The sequence below is a fragment of the Eleutherodactylus coqui genome, chromosome 8, assembly GCF_035609145.1.
Source record: "Eleutherodactylus coqui strain aEleCoq1 chromosome 8, aEleCoq1.hap1, whole genome shotgun sequence".
NCBI lineage: Eukaryota > Metazoa > Chordata > Amphibia > Anura > Eleutherodactylidae > Eleutherodactylus > Eleutherodactylus coqui.
Window position 1 is genome coordinate 151,273,413 of NC_089844.1, and position 14,796 is coordinate 151,288,208.

At 46.3% G+C, this 14,796-nt stretch overlaps 1 protein-coding gene across 1 annotated transcript in view; it reads left to right on the forward strand.

The window, feature by feature from the left end:
- The first annotated feature begins 1,293 nt into the window (after nucleotides 1-1,293).
- The window catches only part of ARHGDIG (Rho GDP dissociation inhibitor gamma), a 57,027-nt gene continuing 43,524 nt past the window's right edge, over nucleotides 1,294-14,796 (forward strand). The window contains exon 1 of the mRNA XM_066576696.1: nucleotides 1,294-1,450. The gene's annotated coding sequence lies outside the window, so the exon portion shown is untranslated. The remainder of the gene's footprint in view (nucleotides 1,451-14,796) is intronic.

Genomic DNA, 14,796 nt, shown 5'->3' on the forward strand with positions numbered 1-14,796 from the left:
CCTTGCCATGTGTCCTGTAAGTAGATTAGGGCCCCAAGGTGTATGGTTCTGAACACGGGACAAACAGGGGGAATCCATTTTGGGGTGAAAGTCTTCATTCCTATGTACACTGTACAAAAAAAACTATTTTTAAAGTGACACAATTGCCAAAAAAAATTAAAATCGTAATATTTTCCTTCTGCTTTGCTTAGATTCATTCAAAAACTGTGGGGTTAAAATATGCAGCACACCCCTAGATGTATTGGTTAAAGGATCATTTGTGGGGGTTCTCCATCGTTTTGGCAGCTCAATGGCTTTACAAGTGAGCAATGGGGCCTAAATCACCTTCAAGCAAAATGTCTATTCTGAAAGTCACCGGCTGCTCCTTTCGGTTTGGGCCCCGTTGTGCATACGGACAGAAGATTAGGGCCACAACGGACGCCGCCCGCGGTTTCCACAATTCATATCCACCCGTGTAAGACCGTCCGGAGTCTGAGCGGATTGACAACACATTCTAAGACTGGGCGCAAGTGTATTTAGGCCCCCTTTAGCGCCATGTGACTGCGTTACAGGCACTGCGTATTTACGTGCGTGTGAGTGTTTTACTGTACATTTTGCGCGCACATTCATTGAAGGGGGCCATTAAGTTAATTAGCTCCACATACGCTGTTTTCGTGTGCAAATGCCCAGAAATTAGAGCCTGCCGCGTTTTTTTTTTTTGCACAAACAAAATGTGCGCAAATTACACTTACGTGAACGAACCCACCCTGTTCGAATCACCCTGCATTGCGCACGTAAATGCGTTTGTGTGAATAAGCCCCTAGGTTACGTTCTCACGAGCGAATGCACATTTATGTTCGTGATTCCGCAGCGGCCAAAATATACCGCTGCCTTATTTTTCTGCCACACGTAAAAAAAAAAAACGTACAACATTCCATTGATTTCATTCGTAAATCCGCAGCAAATATACAGGCTTAATGCGCATTTATGCACGCCCACTGATGGGCTATTGGGGAGCGCACTACGCGGCACGATAGAACGTTGCAAAAAAATGGAATAATAAAAAAAATTTCTACAACTTTCCTACTTTTTAGCCCCAAAAAAGTTTGAAAAAAAGCGGGTAAAATCTTACTCTTGAGCTCGCTGTGGAAATATAATGTCACGCCTGCGTTATCCGCTGCATGCTCAGAAATGAGATACAAAAAGCCCAGTTCGCGCCCCCCTCCTTTTAACCCCTTCCGAGCCGCTGCTCAGTTGAATGCTAGCTTTGTTGCAGCCGCAGTCACACTTCCTGTCAGCCCAGTTCCTGATTGCAGCACCCTCAGCCCACACCTCCTGGCCAGGCAGGGCCCCATATCATTGGCTGCGGAGTGCACAGGGTTTGGCCACCCCAGAGCTGAGCCTCAAACTTCAGAACTTCCACCCTGTGTGCTGCAGCCTGAGCACCGCCTGCACTGAGACAGTCACACAGGTAGGGTTGTTACAATGTTGCTGCACATTCTACTTTGTAGCCTGGGTAGGTGTAGGGGGGCTGCTGATGGGGGAGAAGTCTGCGGGCTGAACTTTGCACGTTGTGTGAAGTTGGACCGTTTGGGGTGGGTCAGACTCCCGCCAGGACGAGGCTCGGAAGTTGTAGTGTGGGTTCTGCATGCTGTCACGGCGGTGCTGCCCATGGAAACTGTGACCTAGTTCACACCGGCGTGCTCGCTTCTGGGAACTAACGCGTAAACGAGCGATAAGGCCTGGGTGTGAGAAGGGCGTCGATGCTAATGAGGGGTTCACTTAGTTTAGTATATATTGGCTTCTTAGAGTTGTGTGGCTGACAGCGGTGCCGTCAAGAGGTTCTGCAGCAGCCGGGAGGAAAAGTTAAGATTTTGCAAAAATATTAGTCAGTTGTGTTCTATGGGACACGTGTTAATACGGCAGTGCAGCCCAATGTATGCAAACTGTAAAAACGGAGACCGCGACTGTAAATTTGGCGCATCTGATACCGCCACTACTTTCCTGCAGGTGCGTGTGTACTTATGTCTTGGACTTGGTTGTTAGATAACTTCCTATGGTGACCGCTCATTAATATTCAATAGCAGGGAAATACATTTGCATAAGTATGAGTTCCCATACTTCTCCTATGCGATTATTGCTGAGACTTGTAGTTCTATCACAGCCTGAGAGATGGAGAATTGTAAAACCGTGCGGATCTGTCAGTCGGATCGGGTCTGGATGTTTTTTAGGGGGCGTTTAAAGTATGGAATGAATGGGGACGTTTATTAAAATGTGCTTTATACAGCAAAGGCATCGCTGGCGGCGAATATGGCGCTATATGGCCCGCAGTCCGTGTCAAGCTGGGGACATTTGGGAGGATTTGCCTGTACAATGGACACATTATAACCTGTTTTATGTTGGGGTCTATTTATGCCACTCCTATCCATTAGTGCTGCCATGTTTTGCGCAGATCCGATCGTCTGGTCACATTTGCCGCTATAGCCACATATGGGGAAATTACGTTTTTGCACAAACCAGCCACTGAACGTTTTTTTGGCGTGCGCGGTTCAGGTTAGACCAGTTATCTAAGAGCCGTCGGTAACCCGTTGGACAAGTGAGGAGTACAAGTAGACCAGTTGGGACTCGTCGGCGCAGCGTGAAGACTCGGCGCTGCTTTGTATGTGAGGTGTAAGGAGTCTTTAAGAAGTTTCCTCAAATGGATCTTTATGAAGATTACTGGGAATCTATATATTAAAAGTAGATGCCAAAATTAATTGACTCATTTACATATTAATTCCTTGTATTATAGGGTTGCTCCGCCTCTTTATTGCCTGATAACCCCTGGTGGTGGTACGCTTAGCCGATCAAAGATTCCTACAATTAAAGGGCCAGTGTCCAGTTTTCTGTAATTAAAGTCATGTTCCCGTCACATGGGAGATAATTTGCTGATCGTTGGGGTCTCAGCCGCCAATCTCAAGATCAGGGTCCCGTGTCTCCCATTGCATTCAGGAGGAGACTGAATGGAGTGCTGGTAGTGCGCCATTCACATTTACTAGAGCTGTGGAGATACCGGAGTGGCACCGGCTATTTCCGTCAGCCCGTTGAAATGAATGGAGCATGGGCTGCCTATGTTCGGCCAGCGCTGCCCTCCTGCTGACGTCACTTGTGGGGTCAGTTCTCCCGCTACAGTGACAGAGGGACATGGGATCCAGATTTTTGAGATCGGTGGGGTCTGAGCGATGAGACCCCCACCATCAGCTTCTGGTTTTGGTACAACCTTTTTAAAGTGCTATTCCAGTGACTGAACTGATAGTGGGGGTCCGACGACTCGCCAGAACAGGGGTCCTGTATCTTCAAGAGCCCGTCAAAAGCAACGCAGCATGCACTGCCGCTCCATTAGTTTTTATGGGGAATATGGGACCTCCATTTTGGCAACCAGTGGGGTTCCCAGCGGTCGGACCCCCCCCATCAGCTAGCTATCCCCTCTCCTGTGTATAGAGGATGATGCAACGTCACCGGAATACCCCTTTAAAGCTAAATCCTAGTATAAAGAAGAGCTTTGCATCCCTCTAATAGACTGTGTACAGCAGTTCCTCACAGCTTACAAGATCTCTGCTTGCTGTCAATAAACTAGAGCGTCCCTTTTTGTATCCCTAGGCCTGACCTACTACTTCTCCAGCTGAGGGTCTGCTACAGTTTGATCCCGGCTAGACCATCCTCTAGACTCCATGCTGATACTCTGTAACAAACTACCTGGACAGCTTCCTGCAGCCGTGTAGGACCAGCTCACACGCGTGTATAACGCCGCCTTTTACCGTGGTGTGCGAGCATATTCCTGCGTAGGGCAGCACTTTTGCACTGCGCATGATGGCTGTCCTGCGCAGTCTGACTTTTTTTTTTTTCTAATTTCCCGCTCTGTCGCCTATATTACGCAAGTATTACGCACCATAAAAAAACGCTAGTGTGAGCGGGACGGCGAAAATCATTGTCCTTTCACTGACTCCGTAAACCGCATATTGCGCACTCACAATACGTAATAAAATGACGCATCAGTGCTGGGCCCCTGCGATGGTCACACTTGGTGGGATCCCCTCTTGGGCAGTAATGGGACCACTATGTACTGTAGGTCAGGGAACAGGAAGTGTGGAACGTTACAGTAATGTCCTGCTTAGTCACACAACCGCAGAAGACCCTCCGAGGGTCTCAGCCTAACACCTACAATCACTTTTTTTTCCACCCCTTCCTCATTCTGCTCTTTCAGGCTTGTGAATAGAATTCCAGAGCAACAGTAAAGACTGACACAAAGCATTAAGGGACCTTTCACACAAATTAAACTTTCTCTGCAGGAAATGCAACAGAGTTTGCAGTCGTGGAAAAAAAATTGCTGGCAGATTTTTTTCACATGGGTGTTTTTTCCATACAAGTACGGCTCGTGTTTTTTTTTTTTTTTTTTTTTTTGAAGCTCGCATGGAAATAAAACCCATTGATGTGAAAGGTTCCTCTCATATGAGCGTTTGTTCCTCCGAGTGCGTGCAGACAGGTGAGTTTCACGTGCAAGTTCTGTTCAATAGTGATGGAACTCGCGCATGAAAGTCACATACTGATGTCAATGTGCTTACTCACACGGGCCGCGCTTCTGTCACAGCGAAACTGCGAGATTGAAAGGTCGCAGCAAGTCCTATTTTTGGGAGATTTACTGTAAGGAATCCCCCATTATCTTTTTTTATAGGATCTTTAAAAAAAATCGCATTGCACTCGCGTGTCATGTGATCTGCATGCGGTGTGTTTGTTTGTTTGGTTTTTTTTCTTTTGAAACTATTGGAACTACTTGCGTTTTTGTTTGCTTGTTTTCACATGAAATTTGCGCACGTATCGGCATATTTTACTGGACTTTCTCCGCGCGCACGTTTTTTTTGTTTAGCTTTTGTGCGCAGGACACAGACAGTCCCAGATTTTTAAATGGCTATTCATCTTAATAAGTTCTAGCTGTGTTTTTTGCTTTTTCCTGTCGAATTGCACCGCCTATTGCGCATTTCATTGCAGATTGTGCACCTCCATTGGCTTCTATGGGGACCTGTCAGTTGGAACGTGAACGACATCATTTTATCGGCCTTTTTTTTTTTTTTTTTTTCCTTTTAAATGCACGGGAAAAAGCAAAAATGCATAAAAAATCTGCCCGTTTTTGAGTGATTGCAATCACCCGGCAGTGTGAATAGGACCTTAAGCCACTTTGAATTCTGCATCCAAGTCCGCAGAGTAGTCGTACGGATGTTGGTGTGTAGCTTTCCACAGGACGGCAGGTTCCGCCCGTGTGAACTGTCCCGAAGAGCACAAACTAAGACTTGTACTGTGTGATGGGCGCTTGGATGGCATTCTGGATCTGTGGAACATTTGCGCCCCCCTCCTCCGCTGACATTATCATGGCTGCCAATAATGATTGGTTAATAGCTTTGACTCCTTCTCCTTTTTTAGGACACTAAACGCTCTATTATTAATGAATTCAAATAATTCCGTCTGTATCGCAGACCAGATGTTCTCCACACGTGATCCTTCATACTCATAGTGGATGTGTAGGGAGATTCAGGAATCTTTGGGGTTGGCAGATTTCGTACTGTAACCTCGCAACCACTATAATATCACACTGAAAACACACTGCCCATTGTTTTCAATGGGGCCGGCAAAAACAACGGGAAACACTTGCCAGTCCTGAAAGCCGCGCCGGAGGATCGCTACTTCCCTGAAGTGAAGCAAAGCATTTTTGATACAAAAACTCCTTGCGTCCGCGGGAGATCGCACGTCCCCGAGCGTGATATCAGGTCGAGCTTCATAGCCTAAGGCCTATAAGTTAAAGAAGCAGGTACGTGGTACTGAGGTCCACCGATTGGCTGTTATGGGGTCACTGTAGTTGGTGCGGAGGGTGTAGGTTAGTTCTCTTAGAGTACTGCAGTTCTTGCTGTTATGTGCAGGTGGTATGTTTAGTAGTGGTTTGCCATCTGGCTCCGTTGTGGGGGTACTGTAGTTGGTTATGGCAGACTGTCTTGTCCTCGGCTCTGTTGTGAGTTTCTGGCAGGATCATTGGTGCGGTTATGAGGGTGATGGTTCTGTTGGGAGGATTACTGTAGTTGGTACTCATGTAGGGCAATGCTGTTCGTTCAGGGGTACTGAATTTGGGGCTATTAGGGGGCAGGCAGATACAGTTGTGGTGGCACTTATAGCGGGTATCCTGGCATTATTGGCATACAAGAAGCTGATTGTATCAATGAATTGTCCCCCACCGGGCCATTCTGACCAGACTGTTAGGAGGTGTTGGGACCAGTGGATGTGTGAGGGCACACAAGGTGACCGGGCTCAGGACGCCCCCTACAGACCACCAGTAGAGAGGAGTGTCTGACCAGACTGTAGGGGGGTGTTGGGACCACTGGATGTGTGAGGGCACACAAGGTGACCGGGCTCAGGGTGCCCGCTACAGACCACCAGTTGAGAAGAGCGTCTGACCAGACTGTAGGGGCGTGTTGGGACCAGTGGATGTGTGAGGGCACACAAGGTGACCGGGCTCAGGACGCCCCCAATAGACCACCAATAGAAAGGAGTGTCTGATCGTCCAACGAGCATGAATATCTCCAACTGTTTCGTTGTCCGCTATCCAGAGACAGGTGGTGCCTTTGTTACACCCCTGTGTCTGTCGGAATCCTTTTCAGGCGCTTGGCTGAACGACGTTTGGTCCCACGGTGCCCATTACATTTACAACCCCTGACAGCCACCATCGCCTCCGTTTGCAGTGATGTTGTAAACGATGAAACTGGATGCTACAGAGGGGAACTGGGTTGTCCTTAGTGATGAATCTAGGTTTAGTTTGGGCACTGACCACGGCCATGTTCTTTTTCTTGAGACCTTGGGGTGAGCGCCCCAATCCTGCCTTTGCTGTAGAGAAGCACACCGCCCCGTGCTGGTGTAATGAAAAAAGACTTCGGCAGCATCCAGGGTGCAAATTGATATCCAAAGTTTTATTCCCCCATTACAGAAAAACAGGCAACGTTTCGGCCATGTTGGCCTTTGACAGGCCAACATGGCCTAAAACGTTGCCTGTTTTTCTGTGATGGGGGAATAAAACTTTGGATATCAATTTGCACCCTGGATGCTGCCGAAGTCTTTTTTCATTGCTGCATGTGATTTTGGTGATAAGGATCCATTCACCTGTTTCTTTGGCTACTGCATAATCTATGCCCAGCCCTTGGAGGGATATACAATTTGTGCTGCTGGCGACCTGCTTTCTCTGCCCCCTGCTGGTGTGATGGTCTGGGGGGACATCGCATACGACAGTCGGTCACCCCTAGTAGTGGTAGCAGGGACAATGACAGCTCAGTGATATGTTCAGGACATCCTGCAGCCACATGTGTTCCTTTCATGGTGGCTTCCAAGAGGCTTCCAGCAGGATAATGCTCGGCCGCACACACAAGGGGGTCACAGGAAGCCCCCACAACATTGTCACATTTTCCATGGCCGCCCAGTTGCCAGATTTATCGCCAGATTTATCGCCAGTAGAACATGTATGGGACTATCGGGGACACCAACTTCACCAGCCTAAGAGTTTCCTCGCTTTAGAGGCTCAGTTATAGCAAATGTGGAGCGATATGTTGCAGGGTTCCATACAGAACCTGTATACCTCCATGCCCACCCATATCTCATCCTGTATCTAAGCGAGACGGCAGTACAACAGGGTACTAGAGCCTCCATGCCTGCATGTATCACAGCTTGTATCTAAGCTAGAGGTGGTACAACAGGGTACTAGAGCCTGCATGTATCACAGCTTGTATCTAAGCTAGAGGTGGTACAACAGGGTACTAGAGCCTGCATGTATCACAGCTTGTATCTAAGCTAGAGGTGGTACAACAGGGTACTAGAGCCTCCATGCCTGCATGTATCACAGCTTGTATCTAAGCTAGAGGCGGTACAACAGGGTACTAGAGCCTCCATGCCTACCTGTATCACATCTTGTATCCAAGCTAGAGGTGGTACAACAGGGTACTAGAGCCTCCATGCCCGCCCCTATCACATCCAAGCTAGAGGCGGTACAACAGGGTGTGAGCTGTCGTTATGCGTAGTACAGATTTCTTTTTTTTTTAAATGTTTATTTTTCCTGTGCCGTCGCGAGGCGATTATAGGTCGAGGGTAACCGCATGTCAATTGCGAAAGGGCCATGGGTCGAATGGCTTCCATTGGCTGCAATGGAAGCCGTCCGTGCAGAATCCGCACTAAAATGGAAAATGCTGAGATTTTTCCTCCACGAGCAGAAATAGCAATTGACTTTCGCTCGTGTGCGGGAAGGAGCACTTTTCCATAGCATGCTGTGGCTGGTATTTTCTGCGGATCCGCAATGCAAATCAGTTTGTGCGCAGCCGGCCTTACAATCAGTCTATATATCAGCCATTGTGTTGAGCTACCGTGGAGTCCATCGTCTTGTCTAGGTGACTCTTTCGCCTTGTCTAGGTGACTCTTTCGCCTTGTCTAGGTGACTCTTTCGCCTTGTCTAGGTGACTCTTTCGCCTTGTCTAGGTGACTCTTTCGCCTTGTCTAGGTGACTCTTTCGCCTTGTCTAGGTGACTCTTTCGCCTTGTCTAGGTGACTCTCTCGCGCGTCACAGGAAGTTTTGTCTGCTATACAAGAGACTTCCTCTATGATGCACAGACCTGTTCTACCTCCTCTATACTCCAGCACCTGGAAGTAGGAGAGGTGAATCACTTCTCTAAATGTAATCTATGGCCTTTTTTCTATTTGTGTTCACCTGCTAAACAATCTATTGTTCCCTGTTATCAGCATTTTTAGACTGAGGAGTGGCTGACTGTAGTGTTCAATTAAACCACTGAGAAGGAAGTAAAGAAAACCCCCTTGAGAACCTCCAGACACAATTACATCCTTAGCGGTGCTGCCCTTATAACATGCAGCAGGGTTAGGAGTCGTACTGGAGATGCGGGGAGGTCCGGGCTTGTAGAGTATAGAATATGTAGGGGTCCGTCTAAGGAGGCTTTGATGATATGAACACGTGTTGGTGAATGCATACATTTGAGAAGCCCAAGGTAAAATTATTCTCTTCAGATTTGTAAGCGTCCCCCGAGACTCCTTGGGTTGCATTCACATGAGATGACCCATCAAGCGCAGGTAAGCCGCCCCAGCGATAGTTCCTGTGTAAAAGCACGGGAAACACTAACCTCGCTAGTGAATGGAGGTGAAGCAGCCGGGATCATTCCGGTTCACCCTCTTCCATTCACAGTAAGTAGGCAGTGATTCATAAGTGACCCACTGCCTGTTTACAAGGACTCATCCATCGTACATTTGTTTTTTCTCGTCAGGTGGAACTTGTTTGTCAACTGAAAATTGATCATTAACAGTCATTTTCATCCGGTAGTCAAAGATCTTTTGTTTAGCAGCTTGTGGATGAGAGATCTTCCTATCTTTCTTTAAAAAATTCTCTTGCCGGTGTCATTGAACAAGGACTGTGATGGCCAGTATGGACTAAAATGTTTGTTGATCTCTGAAATGATGGTTCACCAGATAACTGTTCATTCAATGGTGGTTCAACCACCACCCTACTTCTGTCTAATGTGAATGGCTACCTTAAGGTTCTTTTATATGGGATGACCTGTCGGGTGCAGATGCTTTTACACAGGAATGACCATGTCTCAATGAATGGAGGTGGAGCGGGCTGGGGATCGTTTCTACCTCCATTCGCAGTAAACAGGCAGTCATTCATAAGTGATAATTGCCTGCTTACATGGGTCGATCCATCGTCGGTTTTCTGTATGCAGAAACTGAATGACGAATGAGAAATGAACAATTTCTAATTTGGCGTTGTTACTGGATACATTTACATTGAACAATAATCATCCGGGTTCTCGCTGGATTGCGGGAATCGAAACTATTATCAGCCCATGTAAAAGGCCTTTCACCTACGGTATTCATCAGACCTCTTCAAAGAAGGTAATGGTATGAACACCCGTCTTCTCCCCTTCCTCCATCTTTGGTATTCGAGGACCAAATTTTAACAGAAGACCTTTTGGTCAGCTGAGACCCTAGACCTAATTTATATAGTAGGGACCTTCTAAGCCCTAAAAACATGGATACAGATGAAGGATGACTAGTGGCGGGTCAATTATTAGAAGGGTGTATTAGAAGTGTTCTTTGACTTGCTGGTCAAATGGTCGTAATACCAACCAACCGACCGTACATTCATGGTAGCTTCCAAATTTCATGCTAGAAACTTCTCGAGGGCCAGATATTCCGGCTTGCACCATTGTTTTTAATATATAATGAATATAACAACCAGTTCCTCTCCTCTATGATCAGATTTATGGGATTTTTTTGGGTGGGGTTGCCCTCATAGGCTGCCGTCTTCTTTCAGGTACTATGAGGAAGCGACTTGATTTTTTTTTTTTTTTTCAAAGCAATTCGACCAACAGAACACTCCCTGGTAACCTTTACTCTCAAAGAGGAACATCTACTCAACTCGTTAATGTACATGTGCGAAAGTGACAAAAAACCATAAACCCATATAAAAAGGGTGCGACACTGATACGCCAATGACTGCTCACTGCAGTTTGACTGTTCTTGGTGTGTGAATGGGGACAATATGGACAGCTGATTATACTCAATCTGATATCTTAAAGTATGGTATTCAAATCATCACCATTATTGGCCTCCTCTACCAACCCCACAACGTTGACCTCTCTAAACCTCCACCCCGGCACCTTCATGATAACTGGCATATGCCAGCTGTGGTCTTCAAGATGTACAATATAGTATAGCCATGGTTCTCCGCATCACCTGGTGCACATTTTTATATGGAGGCATGGCCTGTTCCATTGCACATCACATTGTGGAGGTATTGTCCCAGGTTATGATGCCCCATGGGGCTGCGTACAAGTTGCCACAACTTATCATGTGATGGGGCATATGCACGGTCTAGTAGTTGTGTAGCCTGTGGGTCTTCCCAGTGATCTTATCATTGAGATTCATCAGTCACATCGCTTCCACTTAGACGATCACTTGGTTCATCCAGATGTTGGACATTTTAGATGGTTCTCAAGCTGTCCTTGTCATCGGTGCCCTTGTGTCTTATTTGTCATCACATTGATGGATGGCCCGTATTATCTTCAAAATTCCACCACATTTCTTGTTTTATAAGCAAGTACATTTTTGTTTGTGTTCATCTTTTATCTTCCATTATCTGTTTCGTTCCACTTGGATTATGTCATTCTGTCCTCATAATTGCAATGTCTACTAAAACATCACCAAATGCCTATACAGAGAAAAACCTCATCTGTAGTACATAGACTTGTAACTTTGTGGATACATCCCATAGCTGATACTGTATTATACTCCAGAGCTGCATTCACTCTTCTGCAGCTTCAAAATTGTAATCCTGAATAAGGCCTCTCACACAGCTGCTTTTAACACCGTGTGAATTGCGGTAGAATGCAGTAGAGCAGAATAGTGAGTACAGCTCTGGAGTATAATACAGGATAAGTAAAGTATGTACACAGTGACTCCACCAGCAGAATAGTGAGTGCAGCTCTGGAGTATAATACAGGGTGTAACTCAGGATCAGTACAGGATAAGTAATGTATGTGCACAGTGACTCCACCAGCAGAATAGTGAGTGCAGCTCTGAAGTATAATACAGGATGTAACTCAGGATCAGTACAGGATAAGTAATGTATGTACACAGTGACTCCACCAGCAGAATAGTGAGTGCAGCTCTAAAGTATAATACAGGATGCAACGTGCTCCGATCTGGAAAAACTGTGCACACAATGTGCAATGACAATACGCCAATGAGAGCGGCCTTGCTTGTCAATGAGTAGATCTGCACGTGTACACCCAGTCACAAGTTATTTACCCCCTCCTGGAAATTCTTGGGCCCGTGCCGTACAGTGTTGTATTGTTTCAAAGCCTAAATAAAAACTTTCTTTGCGCAGTATTTCACCACGATGTTTATGGATGTGAGCGGGAATTGTTTTTATCATCGGCGCTTTCACTGGATACATTTCTAAACGAACCCCATGCCAGAAACGTAAAAACTCATGGAGGAAGAACAAACTTTTTTTTTTTTTTTTCTTGTAAGCAACAACTGCTAAAACATGTAGAATATCACGTCCTCCTACAGATTCCAACTCCTGGCCAGTAGTAATACAGTGAGATGTGATGCTGTGGCAAGTAGTCGGATTGTGCCCGAACCATGCCAGCCACCTGAAGACTTTGCCAATCGAGACCCTCCAACTTTTGATAGAAGTGGATGATGCCCCCTTCAGGCTAGTGAAGATGACAGTGTCCGAGAAGATAAAGTAGGACCAACGCATCCACGGAGGAGCTTGACCTGTCGTTGGCGGAGTCATCGGCATCTTCACACAATGGGCAATGTATAGATGCATATTTAGAAAGGTGGTTTCCCGGCTTAAAGTGCCCTGGGGATGGTTTAATGACATGAAAGCAGGTGGCAGCTTCCCTTTCAGTGAACTGCGATCCACAATCTGTAGACTACGATGTGGAGCGCCCATATGAATTAATGCCATCATAGATGTGACTATTTTGTAAGCGTTTTTGCCCCCGTAAACCTCTGTCTCTATTTCCCCGTAACCCCCATGTTGACAGCAAAGATTCTAACATATAGAAGGTGTAGAGACACCGCCGCCGCTGTAGAGACTTGTTGGAAGTCATGTTCTTCTTGGCGTAAGGAGTCTTCTTTTGAGCAGGTTGTAGCAGGTTTTTATGAAGCGGGAGAGTCTGAATGTGTGTTGCAATAGTCCCGGGGATTAGTGCCAACGCTGCTTTCCTTCTGTAACACGGTAAAACTCAGTCATTTAGTTGACTTCCTCATGGACAACGGGGCTGGACAAACCTCAGGAGTCGGATATGACTAGAAACTTTGCCAAAAGTTCTTAACTTTTTGGATTGTTTTACACCAAAGTCTACGAAAGTTCTTATTACTGGGCCCAAGAAAGTAAGCTTGACCCCTGGAGTTTATTATGTCCGTTCCTGCCAAAAAACATACCAGACTGTTATAGAAACCCTTCATTAACTGATAGGGGCTCCAGTCACTGAAATGTATGTGGTTATTTTGCTGACCATCCTCCACCCTGTAAGGCAAAGCCACCCTCTGGTCCCAGGACAAAGTTCTCTCCAGGAACTGTGGGGTGGGGAAAGTTGTCTTTTTTTTTTGTTTGTTTGTTTGTTTTTTACCAGGTGTCTATCCTCTACACCAATGTGCCTCGTATTCATGGTTCTGGGTCCAGTTTTTCATCTACCAAGTTGGCCACAGCAATCTTCTGACTTTGCAATACACACTGCATTAGTGGTATGTTGGACTTCCGATGCACGAAACCTTGTCCCTGATTGGCCAGTGCTGATCACATAATCAGCATTGACCATTTGGAAAGCAGCGTCAAGTGCCTCAGACTACCGATGCATAGTGCGCGTAAGGGAGTTAGAAGATTGTGGTGGCCCTCTTGGATGATGGAAATCGGAATCTGGAACTGGCAGATCCAATGGACAGCAAGTAACCTAATAACACCACCGCAGTCTTGGGACTAGAAGGTTGCTTTAAAGAGTATGTAAACGTTTGCAACCTACTAACTGCGTTAATACACCTAAAATGAAGCAGCTTTGCATATAAACTTGTTTAAAATCCTACCGTTTTGTGTACACTGCTGCTTTGCACAGCTATGTGTCTCCGTGGTTACAGACTACAAATAAGCCTTGTGTAGTCTGATCTTGCAGTCATGTTACTCTCTTCAGCTGTCTGCAAGGTTACTCACAGGCTCGAACAGGGGAATTTCCCAGTGGGCTCGGAGCCATATTAGGGACCCCTGAACACTAATTAGGGCATTTAAAGGGCTAACGGCTGTGATCAGCATAAACACTGATCACTTCTGTTGTGGGGAGTGTCTGCTGTGTATGGAGCGAGATTGGCACTCAATCCCACTACATACAAACCCTGCATGCTCAGGACATAACTGTACGCCCTGGGACGTTAACTGGTCTGACATTTATGTGTGTGTGCCTATGATTTTAATGGCACATGGTTACAATGGGCGATTTCACGAGCGGCGAAAGTGCTTCTTGGCACCAGTGAGGGTCGCAACGTGGGTGAAGCTAGTTCCTGCACTGCTGGTCTCCAGCTCCAGAATAAGCCTGAGTGGCAAAGGAATGCCGCCGCAGGTACCTGAATCCTTTGACTTATTGTTAAAGTGGCTCTGGCTTGAATTTGGAAGAGGCGGATACTCCGCCACCTCACCCAGACGCATCTCGCGTTATACCAAGTAGCACGTCATCCTCACACCTGCCTGCTGTTTTGGTTGTAACAAACTGTTAACAAGTGTTTTGCATATTTAAAATGCATTTTTAAGCATGTGGTGTAGCGGTAATTTTTTTTTTTTTTTTTTTTTGGTTTGTTTGGTTTTTTTTGAGTCTGTGGGTACCACTACTCGTAGGTTGCAACTGGAGTTTTGCATTGCGGCAGTACTCCATACTGCACCAAGACGGTGCTGTCCAACTCCCATGAAGCACGCCAGCCGAGCTCTTCCAAGGCTCTCGCAGTGGCAGGTGAGATTTTGACCACCAAGGGTCCTGGCCTGAGCCGTAAAAACATCTTTCATGGACTCCATCCACCCTACTGGAATCCTTTTTTTTTTTTTTTTTTTTTTTTTTTTGAGCCATATTGGTTGTCTCCCGGCTTTCTGGCTAATGGCTAAAGAGACCAGAAGATGATTCTTGGACTTCTATTTAGTGAAGACTTTGAACTCAAAATGATGCTTTGTCTGGTGCCACTTCATAGCCATCCAAG